This window comes from Sceloporus undulatus, chromosome 6, assembly GCF_019175285.1.
Source record: "Sceloporus undulatus isolate JIND9_A2432 ecotype Alabama chromosome 6, SceUnd_v1.1, whole genome shotgun sequence".
Lineage (NCBI taxonomy): Eukaryota > Metazoa > Chordata > Lepidosauria > Squamata > Phrynosomatidae > Sceloporus > Sceloporus undulatus.
Genome location: NC_056527.1, coordinates 32,169,720 through 32,183,513, shown reverse-complemented (window position 1 = coordinate 32,183,513; position 13,794 = coordinate 32,169,720). Strand labels below are relative to the sequence as shown.

General features: G+C 39.8%; 1 protein-coding gene across 2 annotated transcripts in view; it reads right to left on the bottom strand.

The window, feature by feature from the left end:
• The window catches only part of DYNC1I1 (dynein cytoplasmic 1 intermediate chain 1), a 251,011-nt gene extending 238,399 nt beyond the window's left edge, over positions 1-12,612 (bottom strand). For both annotated transcript variants that reach the window (XM_042476919.1, XM_042476920.1), the window contains exon 1: positions 12,385-12,612. The gene's annotated coding sequence lies outside the window, so the exon portion shown is untranslated. The remainder of the gene's footprint in view (positions 1-12,384) is intronic.
• Between the last annotated feature and the right edge of the window lie 1,182 nt (positions 12,613-13,794).

The following is a 13,794-nucleotide window of genomic DNA, read 5'->3' as shown; positions in this document are numbered from 1 at the left end:
TGCTTCATAATTCTTTATATGATTCTACAGCAGTTATAATTCAGAACACAGAAGGCTATGCCTTTCTTTCTTTCTTTCTTTCTTTACAAAAATCAGACTATGCTGATGTTGCAGATGTTTCCATTTAAGAAATCAATATTTGTTTCATATTTGCCCCACTTAACAATTGACCTGGTAACCCCATTGATTCTTGAAGCAGTGGCCTAAATGTACAATGCAGAGGGAATATCTGGCTTGCCTAGTATGGGGGAATCGAATGCACTGTCTCTCCATTAAATGCTTGTTTTGATTATGGAGCCAGTAAGGAAGGTTATGCAAAGGTTAACTCTTATTGCATGTCCTCCTAAGATGGTATTTCAGTGACATACATATTGATTATAATCTAAAGAAAGTGATTTTTAATGCTAGAAGCTAGCCAGAGAATAGTAAGAAAGATGCATAACACAAAAAGAGGCAGGAATTATAATGCAAAGCATATACATACATGTTATGTCATAATGATTTAGAGGAGAGAGTTCCATGCTTTAGGGTCATGGACAAGAAGACTATTACATCTGCTCTTAGATGCTGACATTAAAGAATCTGGGAGAAAGTGCATCACTATTAGACTGATGCAGAAAGCAATATAAAGTATAGCAAGCAACTAACACTTGGGACTCATCCTATCTTCAGAATCATGCTTTGTTAACCTTTCTTTCCCTGGAATAATATTCAGGAACCCTTGCATAAACATTATTATAATTAACAGATTTTTTTTTAAAAAAAATATTGTCCCCCAATCACAGTCTCTTGCAGAACATCTGTCAACCTCTCATGGAGAAATCCTGGTTGAGAGACAGTCCAAATTCTACAGGTTCATTCTACAGTTACAGAAACTAATGCAAATTAGGCTGTTTTTGTTGTTGTTGTTGTTTGCCTTCAAATAATTTCTGACTTATGACAACCCTAAAGGGAAGGTATCATGGGGTTTTCTTGACAAGATTTCATCAGTGAGGGTTTGCTTTTTCTTTAGCACTGTGAAAATATCAAGCTCAAATACTGATCTGTTTACTTGTCCCAAAATTCTAGAGCTCTTATGCCAAACACTGGTACTTTAACAAAATCAAATTTCCTCATTTATAAGTCCTACAAATTCCTTGTGTAGTGCCTGGCCACTTTGTGAACCATGCACTACTTACAATAGTGTGGGGAAATTTGGAGTACCAAATTTGGAACTTTATTATCAAGCGAATATTTTGAATTGGATTTCTAATTGGGTTAAATTAGAGAAACAAGACATATTAAAAATTGAAGGTTTTAATAATAGATTTGGATGGCATGCATATCTTTGCTATGGGAAGGCAAAAATCCATAAGGAATTTACGCAACATGAGATCAGGAAATCACTTCTTAAAATTTGGGACAAAATACAAAAGAAAATCTACAGGAAAATTCCGCTCTGGGTTTCAACACAGGAAGCATTCTTTGGAAGATGGGGAAAAATAGACAATTGGATGAATTATGGCGACCTACTAACAAAATCACTGGAGGGGGTTCAATCAATGAAAACACAGGAGGAACTTGAAGAATCCGGCAAGAAAACAAATTGGTTTTTATATACCCAATTGAAAGAACGATTCAAGATGGACCAGAACTTGCTTGGAGTAAATACAGAATTGGAAGAAATTGATAAAATTCTAATAGATGAAGATCATAAAAAAAGTCTAAGCTCTACAAATTTTTATTAAAGGTGAACCAAGAACAAGATTTGATTTCAGACGCCATGATTAAATGGGCTTCAGATTGTGGGAACACCATAGACCTAGAAAGCTGGAGAAATGCTAGAGAAAAGACCAAAAAATTTACCTTATCTCAAAATTTGAAAGAAAACTTTTGGAAAATGGAGAACCGGTGGTACCTCACTCCGAACAGACTGGCCTTAATTGATAAAAAGAAATCAAATTCTTGTTGGAAATGCCAAGAAGCAAGAGGCACCTGGTTCCACGTGTGGTGGCGATGTCCCAAACTTAAAAGATTTTGGAAACAAATTCATATAACGATTGAAGATATATTAAAGATAAAATTTGAACTTCGACCCGAAATTTACCTCCTGAATATGATTAATAAAACTTCACAAGAAATACAGAAAAAATTTGGAAGAATACTTCTATACATGATCACAACTGCTAGAATACTGTTAGCTCAATTCTGGAAGGACAATACTATGCCGGATCTGGACTTGTGGCTCCAGAAACTAATAGAATCAATGGAGATGGATAAGCTTTCCGCCTATATAAAACAGAAAAACGTGGATAAAGTAGAAGAAGACTGGGAACCCGTTATACAATTTTGCAAATCTAAATGGTTTAACGAGGAGGTTTAGATACAAATTCAAAGGTATATAGATGTCGAGGTATGAAAGTAAGGAATAGAGATGACTTAATATCTACCATTTGTTGAAATTTAATGTCAATATGTCTATAGAACATGAAATCTGTTATACAACAGTTTATGTAAGTGTAATGATTCGGAGGTACGGATAGAAAATTGGAAATAACATTTTTCGAATCCGACTACTAAAATAAAAGTTAGCATGAAAAGGGAATGAAAGAAGAAGGAAGATAGAATTAAGAACATTATATGGAGAGTGTATATATGATATATATGTAACTCTGTAGAATCATGTGCATAGCTGTTTTTTTATGCATGTTAAATGGAAAAATTAAAAAAAAAATAGTGTGGGGAAATGTTGATCTTCCAGAGGTTTTGGACCTCTAAGCGTGTATCTGTACTGCAGAAATAATGCAGTTTGACAACACTTTAACTGCCCTACACTTTAAGTATCCTACAGAATCCTGGATCTGTAGTTTGGTGAGGCACCAGAGCTCTCTGACAGATCAGGCTGAATACCTCACCAAATTACAAATCCCATAGGGTGGAGCCATGGCTGTTAAAGTAATGTCAAACTGCTTTATTTCTACAGTGCAGACGGTTAGTAATTCTCAGAAGCTCCAGCTGCCTGACCAATGGTAAGGAAGTATGGGTGATGTAATCCAAAACATTTGGAGGGTCAAAGGGTCCTCAGCATACTCCACAACCATGCAAAATTAACATCACAGTATAACTTGAGACATAATAATAATAATACTTTTATTTGTATCCCGCTTCTTTGTACAAGCAATCGAAGCGGCTTACATAAAATTCCAACAATACCTTAAGTATAACCCACAAATCCCTCCCCCCCTTAAAATAACAATTAAACAAGTAATAGTTAAATAATCTATAAACAGATCATAATTAAAATCTCAATAAGTAATAACAATACAACATCATTCCAATTTGGGCAAAAACTAAATGGGGTATAACACAGACAAACACCATTATTGTTATGACCAGGGTTTTCTTATTCAGGAAAGGTCTGCTGGAAGAGGTCCATCTTGACAGCTTTTTTGAAGCTATCCAGGCTGATAATATGATGGATCTCCTCTGGCAGGCCGTTCCACAATCTGAGAACGGCGGACAAAAAAGTCCTCTAGGAAGTAGCAGTCAATCTGGTCTTTAAAGGCTGCAATAGATTCTTCCCAGAGGACCTGAGTGTGCAGGGTGGATTATATGGAAGAAGGTGATCCCGTAGATAGGTTGGGCCCAAGCCATCTAAGGCTTTAAAGGTCAAAACCAACACCTTGTACTGTGCCTGGAAACCAGTAGGCAGCCAGTGGAGTGATTTCAGGATCGGTGATATATGGTCACTATTCAAAAGTGACCACATCTATTCAAAAGTGAGTTTGAGATCACTCTCCCAGGTAGATAGGACTACAAATTTAATCCTTCCCCAGCCTAAAAGAAAACTAATCTATCCTTCTGTGATAAAACAAGAAACTACCTAAAAAAAGTGAAGCTGCACAGCAAAGAACTAGAAACAAGAGGTATGTAATATCATAAAATAAAACAAACTAGTACTTAATTTCTGATGGCATGCTATTTTTAAATATAAATATTGGGTTGGATCCAAACTTCGTAATAACATCTATGGGACTTTAGTTCAAAGATATAGCCATGTTAGTCTTTAGAATCAGTATGTAGGTAGATCTTGTAGCACCTTTGAGACTAACTGAAATAAAGAAGTTGGCAGCATGAGCTTTCATAGACTTCAGTCTACCTCTTTGGTTTCATTGGTCCTCTTTTGATTAATTATGACCAATCTTGCATGCAAGTAAGTGATCAGTAAAGCTTATTCCAAATACAGAACTGCAGTCTGAATTTACAGCACTTCCAAGTAGCATGTTTTGCTGATTATTTATTCTACAACACAGATTTAACTGTACACTGGTCCCTCTACATGTGCTGGGGTTACGGGTGCAAGACCCCCATGAAAGCAGAAAAAAACACAGATTTTAAAAAAAAACACCTCTGACAGAATACCTCTCTAGGAATCTCTAGGTCCTCCAGTACAACTCTGTGGTCAACATCTACTGGAAGCTGACCATAGAATCATACTGGAGGACCTAAAATGCAAAATTCATGGGGTCGCCATAAATCAACAAGTGGCTTGAAGGCACACAGACACATATTGGAGGGTACATCATCAGACTCAATCTAAATACATGTACATATTGTCCCAAGTCCTGCTATTTCAGATTTATTGTGTGCCAACCTATGGTGACCCTAAAATGAACCTATTATGGGGTTTCTTGGCAAGATTTGTTAATGGGGGGTGCATTTTCCTTCCTCTAAACCTGAGAAAGTGTGACTTGAAAGTCATGATATCTAAAGAATCTATTTAAAAAAATCTTTCCCATTAATTGGATGATGCAAAACTTGCAAAAATTATTAAGACCTCATTAGATCCACTCATTATTGCAATGCATAAAGAGAAGTAATGCACAGAAAGTGTCTGAAGCGTCATACCTCTCTACCACTACTCCTAGTGCAACATGATCCCATTGATTCAATGTCTATGAATTAGGCATGAACATCCTGAAGGGAAAAATTTAGGCATGCAGAGCTGTACATGTATAGATGCAGCCATGCAAACATCTATACTTAATCCTTGAATGTCAAGAGTAGGGAAGCAAGAGGCATGGCCCCCACTCTGTGTATCTGTTTCTCCTTTACAAGATGCATGCATGGAGGTGGTGTATGATTAAGAGATTCCTGAAATGGTCTTAAAACTTTTTGTTTCTTCCAAAATGTTTTCATTGATATCAGTGTGGTATAAAGCAGAGGTTTGAGACTGCTGCCACACTGAAGAATTACGTAATGCAGTTTGATACAGCTTTATCTGTCATGAAGCATCCAATGGAATCCTAGGATTTGTAGTTTGTTGTGGCACCAAAGCTCTCTGAGAGAGAAGGCTAAATATCTCACAAAACTACAGATCCCAGAATTCCATAGCATTAGGCCACAGCTGTTAAAGTAGTGTCAAACTACATTAATTCTGCAGTTAGATGCAGCCTAAGAGCGGAGAACGCTGGATTCAAATCCCTATTTAGCTACATGACCTTTGGCCAGTATCTCTCAACCTAAACCAAGGGGCGACAACTTGTGGCCCTCCAGATGTTGCTGAACTGCAATTCCTATCAGCCAATTCTAGTATAGCAAATGGTGAGGTATCATAACTGCAATCTCACAACATCTGAAGGGCACAAGCTGCCCATGCCAGGTTATTTTGAGGATGAAATAATGACAACTAGTGTTGCCAGATCAGGACTATCCCAGACCCTGAGATTTCAAGATGAAAACTTCTGATGTCATGGGAGGAGTTGGTGCTGTTACAAGGCTGATGTTACAAGAAACACACAGTTGCTCAGAGTGTGCCTTTCAAATCATAAATACTATTTGTAACTAATGAGAAACATATATATACTTCTTTGAAGGCAATCCTTTCACTTTGAACTTCCTTTCTCTTGCTTGCAGACTGAAGAAGAGAGACCATACCCTAAGATTTTGGTGACCCTGTGTAATGGGAACCACATATACAACTCTAATCTGTTTGGTTGATGAGTGTCATAGAAATAATAAATAATAAACAAATCCAGCAGTTAAAAACAACGTAACCAAACAGAGCAATGGTGAAATTATACAAGACTGTCCTGTGCCCATTAGGCATGCTCCCTAGAACATGACCTACGATAAGTTAATCTCCAAAACAGATCTACAGGTTTCTTGTGGGTACAGGTTATCAGTGTGCAAAGTGTTCCTTGATAGTAAAGAAACCAGTGATGTGAGGGAATGAAAAGTCTTGGTTTATGAAATATTCAGAGGACATAATAAAGTGGTCTGGGTACAAAGCCATGGTGAAAACAAGTGTAATGACTGAGACGTCATTTGACAAATACAGTTCCAAGATCCCCCGTGTATAACAAAATCCGTGTATGCTCAAGTCCCATTACATATAATGACATAGCAAAATGGTGTCCCTTATAAATAATGGAAAATCAAGGTAAATTTATACTTTTTTGGAACATTTTCAATCCGTGTATGCTTGAATCCGTGTATAAAAAATCCGTGTATAAGAAGGGCCAACTGTAATTGGTTTAACACTTGCAAATGCACTATGACAGTCACTCCTCTCAACACAATAAAGAATGGAGGTCATATTTTTAGGCCTGGTTTAGGAAGAGCAATTAAAAAAAACAATGTGCAGCAGGAAGAAAAGGCTTCATCAGTGGTTGCTCCCAGGCTGTAGAATTCCTTTCCAAGAGGACATAGGTTGGCTGCCTTCCTTTTCTTCACCAGCACACAAAGATCTTTTTTATTCAAACTGGCTTTCAGCAGAGGACTGATTGCTGCAGAAAGGACTTTAACAAGTGGTTCCACTACTCTGTTAATGATTTTTAAAACATATGATTTTAAATTGCTTTTAATTCAGTTCTGCTTTCAAATTATAATTTTTTAGTTCTATTTTAATGTTATCATTGGTGGGTTGCTTTAGCTGGACTAATGAAGGTTAACTTTTACTTAATTAGCTTAAAAGTTAACATTGTTGTAAGCTGCCTTGAATCCCAGTTTGGGGAGAAATACAGGATATGAATAAAAATAATAGATAAGATAATTTCTAGTGAACTGTCACTATAGCATGTTACATTGTCTTTTAAATCAAGACAGACTGTAACAAATGGGTACTTGTGCAAGAGAAATGAAGTATGTAGGAAAATTTCTTTGGTGGTTTGTGCCCTAGAAGAAAGATGATCATGACAGAAATCTTCATAGTGATGGGAAATTAATACTAACACAGCAGATGACTCCCTTGTATGGGATATTTTTCAGTTTTGTTTTGTTTTGTTTTGTGTGTTGTTTTGTTTGCATAGTCCAATGATCCAACAATGCATTAGATAGGGAAGGAAGCTGATCCTAGTTATACTCAGTGACAGCAGTGACTCAAATTGTATTAAAGGTTGCTATGGAATGTGCCAACTACCAACATGTTTCAACATGGGCTGAGATTCTGTGCCAGCCATGTTACCAAGATGTCATGGCCACAATCTCTCTCCCAATCTGATTCCTGAAATACATCTTAAAATCTAGCCAGTGGCACTGGGGGGATGGAGTTCGGTGGCACTGGAGGGGAGGAATGCAGGATGTTGCTTTCAGCCCTCTCCCACCAGCAATCAGCAGCGTGTCAAGCACAAGCAAGGACCCTCATGGGGTCCTGTTACAATTCCTCAGTACACTATTGATCACTGGCCCCATTCCAGATGACTGAGCCCCTGTAATTTGTATGGCTTTCCCTTACATCTTGTCAGCCTTGAGATTATAAATCAGTTAAAATGTCATAAATTAGATTTAAAACCTCATAACTGTTTCCTATTCACATTTACGATAATGGTACCATTGCCACAATTGTAAATACTCTTGAAACTCACTTTAAAATCCGGCCAGCTGCACTGAGGAATGGAGTTCTGTAGTCCTGGGGAGTGGGATGCTGAAGGATGACACAGCCATCCCCTTCCTGCCTGTGATCAGTGGTGTGCTAAGGAGTTACAACAATACCCCATGGGGGTCTCTGCTTCTGCTTGGCACACTGCTGGCGGGAGAGGGGTGGAAGCATCATCCTTTATCATCCCACTCACCAACACCACAGAATTCCACCCCACAGTGCCGCTGGTTGGATTTTAAGGTGAGTTTGGGGAGGGGAACAGATTGGGAGACAGATTGTTGCCATGATATTATGGAGGGGCTGAACACATCATCCTTCAGCAGTTATGAGGTCACAGGTCTAACTATGACATCAAAAGTTTAACTATGGGACACCAGTGGTCCAGAAGGGGGCCAGGCCTGACCATGTTATTTTATTATTATTATTATTATTATTATTATTATTATTATTGTCTTTCTTAGTGGTATCATTATTTGTTGATTGTTTTTGACATCCATAGTAATCCTTGAAATTCAATGAAAATCATTGTAATATACAAAGTTAACAGCCAATACAGTACAAACTTTAATCGATGAAAAAAATGTCAAGTACATATTCAGAATATAACTATATTGATGTAATATATATATGTGTGTGTGTTCAATGCATACATAATAATAGCTTGTAAACTTGTGCCTAGTTAAGATTTTTAGTCAGTCTCCCTTATTGGAGGGCTTAAAATATAAATTCAGCCAGGGCCTAAACCTACCGTCAGTAGCCCTGTCTATTATTATTAATAATAATCTACTTCATCTTATCTCTTTCCATATAAATCTCAGTATTCTATTTATTAGAATTTAGCTCATAACCTATTCCCACAGAAGCTACTGACTATGTGATTCACAGTCTAATGATCTGTTAAAATGAATGCACTGTTTACCTGCAGAGCCCTGCTGCTCTACTTGAAGTAGTTATTTTGATCTGATACTCAAAAGCACTCTATTTTAAAGTAACTTATGCAGCTTTAGACTTCCTTAGACTGATATTGTGATGGAAAACACAGCAAAAAAATTTTTTACAGGGCGTTAAGCAATGAACTTAGAGGGACAGAGCTACAGCTACTTCCTTTTTTAAAAAAAGTAACTTCTGCATAAATTTCCCACTATTATGTGCCTTTTGTGAGTTTAACTGGCTATAGCTGGTAGATAATATAGGGAGGTAGATGGTCACAGTGGTTCTTATATTCTGAAACCAATTCCCTTTGAAATGAAATTGATAAGTTTCTTGGCAAGTTTCTTCAGAGGGGTTTTGCCATCCTCTGAGGCTGCGAGAATGTGACTTGCCCAGGGTCACCCAGTGGGTTTCATGGCCCAATGGGGATTCAAACCCTGTTCTGTAGAGTCATAGCCCAATGCTCAAACCACACTATACTGTATCTGATATTTACAGAGTGCAAATTCTTTCTCCTCATCCCAGTAATTCTCACAACATATCTTCCAAGTATGTATGCATAACTGATGAATTATATTCAATATCCAGCATCTCCTTCAATGAACCCAGGATAACAAAAAGATGGCTCCCTTCCTCTCCATTTTACCTTCACAGCAAACTTGTGAAGTAGGTGAGGCTGAAAAAGACTGTCCCCCAGTTAGTTTCATAGCTCACTGAAGACTTGTAGTTGGGTTTCCGATATTCTAACCCCAGTTAAGATCTTTGAGTGAGGGCTTCCTCTCAGCCCCGTGGAGCATACTTCGAGATGGTCTTTGGATAGTAAACATCAATGACCATGCTTAGTTCTTAGCAAGTTGTTTTTGTGCCCTCTCACCACCAGTTGCCCTGTAGGTTTTCCCCCCTAAAGATTTCCTTGGGATTCTCTCAAGCCTACTGCTATCTCCCCCTTGCACATACATGGCACTGTTTTGGCTGTACTGGGACAATTGAGTTCACTATTTGCTCAATAGCCTAAGGGTGCGTCTAAAGGGTAAAAGTGATGCAGAAATTGTGCTAGTAAGGGGGAGGTGAAATACGAGGTTCTTCTGTGTGCCTCCAGTAATTGCACACAAGGGGGGGGGGAGAGATTTTGATTTTAGTATTAACAGTTGTTAATGCAAATATGAGAAAACATTAATAACATTCCATAATGATGCTGCAGATATCAGATAAGATGCACCTGGTTAAACTTTGACAGACTCATACAATATTAGTAGGAGATCATCTGATTTAGAAATGAACAAAGTGAGTCCTGGGGCCACTTGAGTCTCACCCTCAGGCCATATCTTTTTTTTTTTCCTTTGCCCCAACCCTATCCATGACTTCCTCAGATTTCTGCCTCTCTTGAGGTGCACCTCTTGGGGAGATAATGCAGCTTCACACTGCTTTAAGCGTTGCAGCACCATCCTATGAAATCCTGGGATTTATAGTTTTACAGTCTTTAGCCTTTTCTGCCAAAGCATGCTGGTGCCTCACAATACTACAAATCCCAAGATTATGCAGGATGGAATCATGATAGTTAAAGTGGTATAAAGCTGCATTATTTCTACAGAGCAGCCACACCCCCAGAAACCTAAGTAAGTGTTGGTTCACCTTTTTAAAAAAAATTGCAGGACCACCACTGTATACCATTTAACATTTTAAAAACCCCAGCTTTTCAAGAGCAGGGGGTAAACTTCTGGCCACTTACAGGTGGTTGTTGGGAGATTTTGTTGGGGAGCACTCTTTTCAGTCCATGCAGTCCCCAGAGGGTCCCAGAAAATTGGCCCCTCAACCTGCCAAAGTTGTCGACCTCTGATCTAATCCATCTCCAGTCACAACTAGAGCATCCTTTAGAGACAACTGCCTTGCCTCTACTCAAATGACTCCAGAGAAGGAAAGCCCACTGCCTCCAGAAATGGTCTGTTCCACTATAATTATTAGAAAATATCTCTAAGGTTTAACCAAAACCTGCTTCTTTGTTATCTCCATCCAATAGTGCCAGCCCCACCCTCTGGAACACCAAAGAGCAACTTAGCTCCATCTTCTATGTGACAGCCTTTCAAATATCCACAGACAGCTATCATGTCTCTCCTTAATCTTCTCATCACCATGCAGGAAATATGAAAGGCCAGAAACCATTGTTCCACACCAGGGGACACCACAGGCTGACATTTCCAAATCCCCAAAGGTGCATAATCACTTAGACCCTTTGAGTAAAAGAAAGTGCCACACTGGCCTTCGGCATTTATTCCTGAGTGACTCACAAGTTCGGAAAATAATATGATTCAAGATGAAAATCTAAAAATGTTTCAATCAGATTATACTAATAAATGAACAAATAAATAAAGCCAGCTAACCCTCTGGATTTCTAGAAAACTAAAGACATTACTGATAAACATATTAACAGGCCAATCCTATACATGTCTACCAAAAAATGTTGTTGTTGTTGTTGTTGTGTACCTTCAAGTCATTTCTGACTTATGGTGACCCTAAAGCAAACTGAACATATCACAGGGTTTTCTTGGCATGATTTGGTCAGAGGGGGTTTGCTTTGCCTTCTCTGAGGCTGAGTGTGACTTGCCCAAGGTCACCCAATGCATTTCCATGACCAAGCAGGGATTCAAACCCTGGCCTCCAGAGTTGTAGCTTGATGCTCAAACCACTAAACCACATAGGCTTTCTGAATACTTCCAAATAAGTGGGTACCAGCCATCTAATACAAACTTACCTGAGAGTAAATATAAAAATCAATGGCGCTTCTCTATGCAAGAGACATTGATGATTGCATTTAAACTTGCCAATTGTGGTGGGGGGTTTTAATGGTGACACATACCATCATTCATCTTTAGCAGAATTTGCTCTAAAACTTTAGATCGGTCTTGTTTAATTGGTTTGGTTTTTATGAGGGTGATAGGAAGGACTGTTTAGGGTCATTTAATTTCCTGTTTCTTTCCTTCTGTTCTCAAACCCAACCAAGTCATTCCCAAAATAGCAGGGCTTCACACACACACACACATATATCCCCTCCTCTCTGCACAGCAGGTACTTGTTTGGGTAAGGCAAAGCTAAAATGGATGAGCATATTTCTTAGAAGCTGGGAGACACACCATGGGGGTTGTTTCTTTTCAGTAGCAGCAAATCTAATCCAGTCCCCTGACTAGATTCTAGAAATTTGCTGGGATCTATGCACCATAGGCTAGATCCCAACCCAGAAAATGCCCTAGATCCCCCAGTTCATTGCACACTGAAGAGGAGGAAAACATGCAAGAAATCTGAGACAGATATAGAAATCACATCCACAAAATTGTGCCACCACCCTATCCATTCCAAATAACTACGCATCTGCCAGGTCCTCAGTGCCAGCTGATGCTCTGGGCACCAGTCTGAACCCACCCAGGTTGCATTTAGGTCCTCCTTCCTTCTGTCTCCAGGCAGAGAAATCCTGGGGCGGGGAGCCTGAATTGAGCTCCTCTGGAGCATCTTTCCCTCCCTCCTTGAAGGTGCCAGTCTAATCTAGTTTGGCATCCTCCACAAGACACCATCACCACCACCGCACACCCAGTGCCTGGCATTACCTTGGCAGTACAATCCCGAGCCTGGGGTCTTCTTCTCTGTTTTGGGCAGCCTCTTTCCCAGAAGGTGGCAAAGGCTGCTCAGGAGAAGATGCTCAGAGAAGGATGCTGTTGTGGATGCTGGTGATGCTGCCTGGAGAGACTCACTTTTTGCTGCAGCGTGAGAACCGGCGAGACTGGGAGGGCAGAGATGCTGATGATGATGCTGATGCCAGTCTCAGTGCCGAGAGAAATGTGCAGCCTCACGCTGGCTTGGCTCCTCCCTTGCATCGCCTGCATCCCTCCCTGTCTGGGCTCTGGCACTGAGAGCCCTCGCCTCCCTCCTCCAGCTCCTGGCAAGCCAGCTAGCCCAAAGGATCACATGCTGGCCATGCCCTGCAAAAGCAAAACAGGGGAGATCCTGGAGGGCAAAGACCCTGGTCTCTGGGGACGGGGGGGGGGGGGACTGGTGGCATCAGGGGCAGTGGCATCCCAAGGAGGCTGTGGGAGGTGCAGGCCACACAAGGTGACACCCTAAAGGGGGTAACTGAAAGAAAGAAATTGACAATATGGGAAGAAATTGGCAGCACAGAAGTCTACAAAAGCTCACGCTGCCCATTTCTTTCTTTCAGTTAGCCTCAAAGGTGCCACAAGACCTCTCTGCATACTGTATATATACATGCATGTAGGAGGGAAATAGCTATGGCATAGCTATATGTCTGTCCCTGGCTTCCATGCCACCAAAAGCATCTGAGGAAGTAGACTGAATACTGCAAAAGCTCATGCTGCCAATTTCTTTCTTTCAGTTAGTCTCAAAGGTGCTACAAGATCTCTCCACGTACATGCGTATATACATGCATGTAGGAGAGACATAGAAGAGAATCTCTTTACATACTGTATATATATATGCATGTAGGAGAGACGTAGAAGAGAATATAACTGTCTTTGTGTCTATATGGTACATAGGTGTACTATACTGTACATATTCTCATATATATATGGCATATATATATGTGTGTGTGTGTCTGTCTGTCTGTCTGTCTGTCTGTCTCTGCTTCTGGCTTCCACACCACCAAAAGCATCTGAAGAAGTAGACTGAAGGCTATGAAAGCTCGTGCTTCCAATTTCTTTCTTTCAGTTAGTCTCAAAGGTGCTATGAGATCTTTCTGTACTGATTCTATAGACAAACACAACTGTATCTTTGAGTTCTAACCTAAAGGGGGGGGGTGACACTACTGTTACTGAAACATCTATGTTTTGGCAGGGTCTGGAAACCATGTCCTATGAGGTACAACTTAGGGAGCTGGGCATGTTTAGCCTGGAGAAGAGATGGTTAAGAAGTGATATAATAGCCCTGTTTAAGTATTTGAAGGGGTGTCACATTGAGGAGGGAGCAAGCTTATTTTCTGCTGCTCCAGAGACTAGAACCCAGAG